Source organism: Lepidochelys kempii, chromosome 15 (genome assembly GCF_965140265.1).
Source record: "Lepidochelys kempii isolate rLepKem1 chromosome 15, rLepKem1.hap2, whole genome shotgun sequence".
NCBI lineage: Eukaryota > Metazoa > Chordata > Testudines > Cheloniidae > Lepidochelys > Lepidochelys kempii.
In genome coordinates, this window is record NC_133270.1 from 19,803,184 (window position 1) to 19,813,358 (window position 10,175).

Consider the following 10,175-nt stretch of genomic DNA (forward strand, 5'->3'; position numbering starts at 1 on the left):
AGATTTTCCTGAGGAGTATTTTAATCCTCACTGTATCTCTGAGAAGCATAGGTGCTGGAACTAGGGGTGCTGCTGCACCCCCGGGGCTTGAAGTGGTTTCCATCATATACAGGGTTTAGAGTTTGGTTCAATGGCTCACAACACCCCCACAATACAAATTATTTCAGCACTCCTGCTGGGAGGTAATAAGTATGATTACTATCCTTGTTTTAGGGATGGTGAAACAGAGGCACATAAAGCAATTTACCCAAAGTCACAGACAGCATCAATGTCAGAGCTGGGAAAAGTCACCCACAAAAGTCTAAATTTACTGCATTATTGCCTAATGGACAATGTTTCAGCGGAATGGGAGGCAACAAGCTGATAATACATCATGAGAGGGCTGCCCCTGCAAAGACATGTTACATTAATATATTATCAGAGCAGGACAGCACTGTGGGTCTGATGATGTATAAGCTTAATATATCACCCAAGAACCAGCAGTCTGATAATGTATTGCTCGCTGCTCAGACTTCATCGCTGTCCAGTGGAATAGCGCTGGGCAAATAATGGATTTTTTGGTTTGCTGGCGCTTCTGAAAAAATTAAACGCAAATCATTTCAGATTGAACAGTAAATTGAAATTTTTTAAACTTTTGGTGAATTGAACAAAATTTCTTCTCAGGTCAAATGAAATGCTTCGTTTGACTTGAAACAGAATGTTTCATTTCAATTTAGAGCATTTTTAATTTTTTAAAACATTTTCAAAATAAAATTAAAGGAAACATCTAAACAAAATGTCATTTTGAATCAAAATCAATCAAAAGTTTTGTTACAAAAATATCAAAATTAAACGTTTTGAATTTTGGGGAAAATTTTTAGGGGGTTTATTTCTGATGGAAAGAATTTGGCAAAATTAACACAAATTTTCAATATGTGTTGGTGTCACCAAATCTGCATTTTTGCCCCAAAAAAGGTTGGATCAAAAAAAAAATTGCCCTGATCTACTTGGGACTCTGAACATTTTCTTTTCCCCACCTATCTTATCATTCTTTACGAAACTATCTGGCAGTGTATTCTGCAGCAAACTTTATCTGTATTGATTTGCACAATTATAACATGAGGTGTCACCTTATCAGGCACCAGCATGTATCTCCTGAAAAGCAGAGTGCATCTGGAAATTGCGTTCTCATGCTCTGAGTCTCTGTGCTTTATAGCAGTGGTTCTCAACCTTTCCAGACAACTGTACCCCTTTCAGGAGTCTGATTTGTTTTGTGTACCCCACATCACTTAAAAACTACTTGCTTACAAAATCAGACATAAAAATATAAAAGTGTCACAGCACACTGTTACTGAAAAATTGTTTACTTTCTCATTTTTACCATGTAATTATAAAATAAATCGATTGGAATATAAATATTGTACTTACATTTCAGCGTATAGTATACAGAGCAGTATAAACAAGTCATTGTCTGTATGAAATTTTAATTTGTACTGACTTCGCTAGTGCTTTTTATGTAGCCGGTTGTAAAACTAAGCAAATATCTAGATGAGTTGATGCACCCCTTGAAGACCTCTATGTACTCGAAGGCATAGGCACCGACTCCGTGGGTGCTTCGGGGCTGGAGCACCCACGGGGAAAAATTGGCGTGGCAAGCGCTGGAGGGTGGGAGGGAGGAGGAATTCAGCATGCTTAGGGAAGAGGTGGGGCCGGGGATTTGGGGAGGGGGCGGGGCTGGGGGCGAGCACCCACCAGCGCCAAGGAAATTTGGCGCCTGTGCTCGGAGGGGTATGTGTACCCCTGGTTGAGAACCACTTGCTTTATAGGGCAGAACCACATGAATGGGACTCTGGTTTCTTTCCATATTAGTAAGAAGGGTCTACAGATTAGCATCAGGGAGCAACGTCTGTTTATTCAGTTGGAAACTGGGATGGTTGGCAATTATAAACAGGCCAGATTATCAACTACGGACTTGTTGTTTCTGCTAATAAGGGAAAGAAATACAGCATGTCCCTTTCAGGACCAACACATCTGACTTATTTCAGAGGCAATGTGGGATGGGGAAGATTCATCACCTGATACCAGCCACATTTTGTTTAGAGAAGTGATAAAAGCCAGCCTGTCAAAATAAGATGAAGCAGACCCACTGCCAATGAAACCATTAAGAGCAATCTATAGATTGCTTGGACCAGGGCTTCTCAAAACATTTTTTATTTCATGGAGTCAACTTCACTGTAATAGACTATTGTCTCATGGCCAAGTACAAGCACATGAGCCCATTTACCCTCCCACAGGTTCATGGACAAACATCAATTTGGCTCCCCCCCTGCAATTGATAGTTGCACAGTCCCCTCCTAATGCATTTTCAGTTCATACAGGCCTCTTTTCCCTTCCCATCCTCAGCCCCATGGACCCCCCACCCGAATCTGCAGTTGCATAACATCCTCGTCACAACAGCCACAATTGCTTATGTGGTAAAGGAATATTGTGAGTAGTACTGAATGGACTTCACCTGTCTTTAGTGCAGTTTAGCAGCCAGAAAGAAGGAAGAACAGCTAGCACCATGTGATCAGCCAGCTGTGTACAGATCACCAGCAAGTGCCCCATGGAGCCTAGTTATGAACAGCTGCCTTAGATTAGATTAGATATTCAGGTTTTCTTAAGAAAATCTATCTATCGCAGGGTTTTCTATAGTGCCCATCTCTGTAGAATCAAAACCCCATTAATGGTGTCACCATCACTGTGGTAATGCCTAGAGGCCCCAGCTTAGATTAAGGTCCCGTTATTGCTATATGCGGTACAAATACATAGTAAGAGAACACATCTAACCCCAAGGAGTTTGCAAACTAAACAGACAAGACTGCTAAAGGAAGGATCGTTCATTATCCTCTGTGCCTGTTGGGAGGCGGGAAAGGGGGGTGAGGAGCTATTTGGTTGATTTTTAACATGGGGAACTGAGGCACAAGGAGCTTAAGTGACTTGCCCAAGATCACAGAGTAAGTCTGTGGTAGAGTTGGGAAGTGCCTCTTCCCCTCCTGCCGCCCCCAAAGGATAGAAGCTTTAATATTGCAGTAGTTGGTGAAGGTGGTTTGTGATTCCTGCATTTGATTGTTGGTGATGATCATGAGGTCTATGCAGCCATAGAATCAGGGCAGTAGCTTGGATTTGATATGCAGTACACAGCTAGCTCTTACCTAGCATCTTTGGGAATGAAATTAACGAGGGGTTTAATTCCCTGCACATGCATTTCTGCTGCATGATCAAAACTAAATTGGAGTCTGTACAGGAAATCAAAGTTCCCTGCTGTTTTTATGAGAGCAGCATAATGTTTCATGTATGTTTAGTAGCAATAACAACATTGAAGTGTGCTGAATGGTGCATCTACCTGCCCTGAGCTGCAGTTGCTACTCTCAAGTTCACTCAGTTGTGAAATCAACGTCCTAAAACCTTTCAATGGATTCAAGTGAATCCAGGGACTATGGGACATTTACACACGTGTCAAACAGCAATTCAGCACAGCATGACAAATAGCTTAGACTTTCTCGATGGGAGCAGAGGGAGAAGTTAGTGCATATGGATTATTTTTCTAGTGCGAAAATGCTCCTTAAACGTAGTCAGCGTCATTCCTCGCTCTCTCAGGTTCAGTTTATAAAAGAAAAGAACTTCGTTCACACAAGCCCTTGAAAATCTCACTGGGAAAAATCCCAAGGTGCATCCTCCTGAACTAATTACTCAGCTCATCCTAGTCACAGGTATTGTATCTTCTGCCTACAGCATACAATACTGTGCACTAAATTCTGCCATCAGCCCCCTTCTGGGAATGTAAACCAGAGCAGAATTTGAACCGCTGCCTTATCTCGGACAAAGGTGGGTAGCTTGCATGACACTGATGTCTAATCGATCTAGCGAGTGTTAAAACACTTTTCAGGTCTCTGCATGCCCATGGTAATAGCTACCAGAGAAAAGGCATGTTGCAGCAGGCATGCATGCTCGGGGCCTGTGCTCTGCTTGTGGTCACTCTAAGGAGCAGGTATACCAAACTCAGCCTGAGCTACATTTGCTCTCACCTGCCCCCCCAGGCAAGCAGACTGCCTGTGTCCGGTGGGCTTAAAGTCTTTTTTTTTTTTTTTTTTTTTTAAAGTCTAAAGGGAGTTTTACTATTGACTTTAATGGATGCAGGATAGAGCCAGTGGTCTCTGCTGCTGCAGTGGGGACCCTCAGAAGGTTTGCCTGGAATTGCTCCTCAAAGGCACTGCAGAGCTCAGCTGCCACAATGCTAATTAATCATGCTGACAACACTGTTTTTTCCTTCATGCTTTGCACGGGGGGGAGGGGGGGGGGCGCTGAACAGATCTGAAGTTAGTGGTTCACTTGCTGCCTGTACTGGCAACCACAGTCCCTACTGCTGGGGCTGCGAATCAGAAGGTTTGCCCTCTCCAGGCTGCAGAATGAGGAGTACCAAAACAGCAGATAGGTACTGCTAAAGTAACTCACCTTTAAAAATAAAACACAACTTACCTTAGCACACTGGAAATCTTCCGTTCCCTGCTCCTTTCAGCGATGAGAGTCAGGGTCCTCTGTCTCAGTCCATTGGGCCCAGTCCAAAAACTAACAGCACAAAATTTCCCACTGCTAATACCATTCACTAACCTGAGATATGGAAAAGATACAGAAGAGGATTGTCTAAGGCACTGTTCTGAGAATCCATATGTTCTTGTACTAATCCATTCATATTTTGCTGTGTAAGCTCTTATAGCTCATCAGAGCAGTCTTGAAAGCAAGCCCGCATGCCGTTCTCAATATTTACCTTAATAGCTACTTTGTCTAGTGTTCCCTTCTGTTGGTCTTAGCTTTACACTAGACATTGGTACTTTCTGCTCTTTTTGCCTTATCTCTGGGTTTCTTGTTGGCTCCCAAGATACCCTCAGAGAAGGCCTGGAGTTCCCCAGCTCAGGTTCCCTCTCACTGCTTTGCATTCACTTACTCTCCAATTTCCAGACTTGAACTGACCCTCACACCAGCTCCCTCTAGTAGAAGTGGTCACCGTGCTTAAAAGGTTACCGTATTTTAGAGACCAAGCACCTGCCATATCTTCATTCATTGCCCACCTACTACTGTTGCAATGCCTTCAACTGCATTATTTATATTACTGTAGCACGTGGGAGCCCCAGTCCTGGGCCGGGACCCCACTGTGCCTGTACAAACATAGAATGAAAAGACAGTCCCTGCCCCCAAAGAGCTTACAGTCTCCGTACAGGACAAGAGACAGCAGCTGGATACAGACAGCCAGGGGAGCTCAAGGCGACAATAGTGGTCAGCATGAAAGATAGTCGTCACAGCACTTTAGCTGCGTAACCATGGCCAACATTAGTTATTTTAAGCTGCCAGGATCAGTTCTCAGGAGCAAGAGCATAGCTGGTGAACTGCTGGATTGAGTTTAAAAAATTTAGAGGTAATTCGAGATTTTTGATGTTACCTCAGTGGTTTGAGCATTGGCCGGCTAAACCCAGGGTTGTGAGTTCAATCCTTGAGGGGGCCCATTTAGGGATCTGGGGCAAAAATTGGGGATTGGTCCTGCTTTGAGCAGGGGGTTGGACTAGATGACCTGCTGAGGTCCCTTCCAACCCTGAGATTCTATGATTCTATTCTATGATTAATAGTGGGTGCCTATTTGGATTGCTTTCCCCCTACTAGCCCAGGACTCATCTAATTTGGGGATATCACCCAAAATATCAGATACAACGTTTTGGCAGAAACAGACACACGTCTCACAATCAGTGGGTCCAGAAGCTGGATACTATGGCAATTGCGTAATGAGCCTTTAATGCCAGCCTGAGTCGAATCTAAAACAAGGACGGGAACCAGCAGATGGTGCTCTTTTACAACAGAAGAGATCAGACTGTGACTTAAAACAAAAAGAGACAAAGTGGGTGAGGTAATATCTTTTACTGGACCGACTTGTCTTGGTGGAAGGTGCAGTACAAGCTTTCAAGCTTCACCAAGCTCTTCTTCTGATCTGGGAAGGAAACAGAAGTTGGTTCAATAAAAGATGTTACTTCACCTGCCTTGTTTCTCACATAGCCTGGGACCAACACAGCAACACCACCACTGTCAGAAAAGATGTGGGTATGGTTGTGTGTGTGTCTGTCACTCTTTAGATGGCTCTGGATGCATCACTGCCTGTGAAAATTATTTGCAGTTACCTGCCTCTTGATGCAGTCTGGTGCAACTCAAGAGCTCAGCTATTGAACTGCAGGAGTAACTTTGAGCCAGACGGGCTTTAGAGCATTGCCCGGAGAGAGGGAGTGAGCAAAGCCACCAGAGGCAGCAGAGAAATCCCATGGCTCCTACCTGTTACCGTTTGAAGTTCGCAGATCCGGGGGAGTGGCTAGACGGATAATGGAAAGCCCCTTCATTGCAGTGTTGAGGGGATGAAACCAAGACAGGGAAGCTTTGGTTACTGCATGGAGAGGAAAGGAGGCAGCTCATGACTTCACGGAGGAAATTCCATTCTCGATGCTGGAAGGCCTCATGGCAGTGGTTCTGCTACACAGAGGGTGAGAGGATTTGGTAGCCGAGCAGGGGGATGAACACCCCCATTGCATCAGAAAGTCCAATTGCATAGGAACCACCATGCAGTAGGGTTTGGGGAAGCAGAGCCTATTGGTCTCCCACTCTTCAGTCTCCCTGGCCCGTCCAGCCGGAAGCAGCAGGGGCACAAACCTACAATACCCTTAAAGCTGGAGCAGAGGCTACAGAACGGCACAAGGGGCCGAGAATAGGAGCTCTTCCCATGATGGCCTTAGAGAATCTCCACAGCGGGCATCAAAACTCAGCCCCATGTTCACTGTATCCTGAACTCACTGTTTTGAGCCCTGCTCCACTTCAGAATGGATGCAAAAACAACACATTCCCATCACCTCCTTGCCGATCTTTTCCTACTGTATAGAGGGCCCAGCCAAACAGCCCTGCCACCTTTGCCAGACAGGTCTCAGCAACCCATGCCATGTTACGGGCCTTAATTTTAATTAGATAATAGAAGGCTGAAATCTTACTAACCACTTATCATACATCAGACAGCGTGACCTGAAGAGCAGTGGAAGGGAGCAAATTGTTTGCTTCTGCAATTTGCTCAAATCTTTTATTTGGCCGGTGAAATATTATTTATTTGATTTTTAAAGCCCGTATAAAGGTTACAAGTTTGTTGTGAATTCCCCTCCGAACCCCAACCTCTCTTCAGACTCACGCAATTCAAGGAGTGGACTCTGGCTTCTCTGCCTTAGCATCGGCCCCTTCAGTTTGTCCATTTGGAGTTTTTGAGAGGACAGTGTTTTTAACATTTAAAATGCATTTTAATGCGAGATCAAGGGGATTACTCCGACTGCAGCTCCCCTAGTCCTGGAGTAAGGCTGTGGAAATTTACCACTTTACCCACACTTTAACCATAACCACTTTACATTTTGAAATTAATGACTTTTGCTGGGTGAGTTCTTCCTTGTGTATTATTGCAATTCTAACAAAAAAAATTGTTTTGCCAGTGCAATATCTATACAGGGATAGTTAACAACTTGGTATATCAAGATCATAGATCACATCAGAGACTTATCCCTGGATTTGGTATAAAATTACCTTTCTTTACTTTCTTGCTCTTATTGCATGGCCTTTAACAGCTAATTGTCCGGGAGAAATTAAAAGATCAAACATCCACAGTGCCCCAATTCATACTTAATACAGAAGCCAGATTTTTTTTTTAAATGTCAGAGGAAACAGACTCTGATTCAGCAAATAACAAACATGGGCCTAACTGTAAGTTGCATAGACTTCAAATGGGAAAAAAACCCACTTAAGAAATGTACTAAGTAGAGATGGATTTAGGCATGTGCTTAAGAACTTTGCTGAATTGGGGCCCAGCTGGGGATGTAGGGAGAGATTTTATATACTCTTGTCAAAGGGTCTGGCTACATTGCAAAGAAAAACCCTCAGCACTGAGTCTCAGACCCCAGGTCAATTGTCTTAGACTTGCAGGGCTCAGGCTGCGGGGCTAAAAATAGCAGTGTAGATGTTTTGGCTTGGACTGGAGGCCCAGGTTCTGAAACCCAGCGAGTGGGGAAGGTCTCAGAACCCAGGCTCCAGCCCAAGTGGGAATGGCTACACTGCTATTTTTAGCCCTGCAAGCCTGAGTTAATTGACCAGCGCTCTGAGATTCAGTGCCCTGGGTTTTTCTTTGCAGAGTAGATAAACCCACAGTATTTAGCTTTTTCTTGATTTCATGTTATCAGAGAGAAAGTCTGCGTCATGGGGAAAGGTAGCACAGTCTGGCAGTGGGAAGTACAGCTCTCTTATCTAATCGGGTTAGACATTAGCTGTGGGAGTTTGCCTGCATGCAGGGGTGCACCAGTTTAACATACAGCGTGATTCTAAACCGATGCAAAAAGCTAAACTTGACATTCTTATTTGGGTTTAAATCAGGCTTATTGAGGTTTAGCTTAAGTTAATTAAGAACAGGTTTAAGCTAACCTGAAATTGTATATTGCAGTGCATAACATCAAGTACCAGAAGTTCCCTTCCACAAGAAATTCCTATATTTAAAAAATAATAGGTCCAATTTGGAATAGAAATGCAAACTTTTCTACAAACTGAAAATTTGGGGAAAAAATTGTTGACAGTATCACTTAATTTCACTTACAAAATCAATACAGTGTTTTGATTAATTTCATTTTTCCATATTAAAATGTTAAATATATCTACAAAATATTAAATACATAACAATATTTAAATTAATTGGCGTAGACTATAAAAGTAGAAATGAATCAAATCAACACTGTTGAAACAAAACATTTTGAAAAAAGAAAAGGAGGACTTGTGGCACCTTAGAGACTAACCAATTTATTTGAGCATAAGCTTTTGTGAGCTACAGCTCACTTCACTCAAATAAATTGGTTAGTCTCTAAGGTGCCACAAGTACTCCTTTTCTTTTTGCGAATACAGACTAACACGGCTGCTACTCAAAAACATTTTGACTTTCCCCCCATCAAAAAAATTGTCACGATCAACACATTCATTTTGACCCAATTGTGTTTTTCAATGAAAAATTGTTGCCAAATTTTCCAGCCAGCTCTACCCAGCACAACGGGTCCCAGTTCTCTAAGCGCTACTGTAATACAAACAGGCACAAAATTCTGCTGGTTGGAAAAAAAAATAATTATGTTAAAAATATAGGGAGATCCCTGCAGTAAAAATATTGCTGATGGGCATTTCTGGTGCACTCACCCAATCCTCCTTTCTAGGAGCACAGTGGAGAGGCTGTACATCTGACAGACCCTTTGTGCACAAAACTACATGGTTTCCACCTGCAAACGCCCATTTGCATTGCACAGGTTGGGGGCGTTTCCGGTTTAATAGCCACCTGCACCTTCTTACACCTTCCTTTGATACTTTGGCCCTCTACGATTAGTGGAATTTAAACCCTGTCCTTTCCTTTTGGACGGCGCGATAGCGATGGCAGATCGGGTCTGAAGCAATGGCTCCATATTTGTACTTCCAGCCAGTATAATCAGTCTAAGCTGAACATGTGCCAATATGTGGGAGGTGGGCCTGAACACCCTGAAACTCAGAGGAACTGCTCACCCAGAGCTGAATGTGTGGTGTGGGCCCATCTCTGATACGCACAGTGAAGCCTTCACTTTGAAACATGCATCCTTGTCAAACCTAACAGCCCAGCAGCATAGCGAATTAGCCTGACTTGAGGACGAAACATACTGTCTTCAGCTGCAATGCCCAGACAGCTGATCCAGCACAGCCTGCTCCTACTACCCTCAATGCCATTTTCTCCTATCCTGTGCCTGACTGTTAATGGCGCAGAATCACACATTCAGTAGCTGAGTGCTGCTGGTTACACAAGGACTCAACACATGCTAGTTAAGCAGGAAGAAATACAGCATTCTGGGGCACATCCTGCTGAGAAAGATATGCCCCATGCTGGCTTTGCAGCAAAGGCATGGCTGGAGTGATGCCCCAAGGAGGAGATGCCCATAAGGAGGAGACCAGATCCAAGAAGAGATAAGTAGGAGCCCTGCTCAGCAGCTGTATGTGGGCTAGACAGTAAGGGAGCTCCTGCCACCTTTGAGAGAAAAATGCCAAATGGTTACATAGATTAACAATAGTTCTGCTTTGTTCCTCCCTGCTTTTAATGGCTG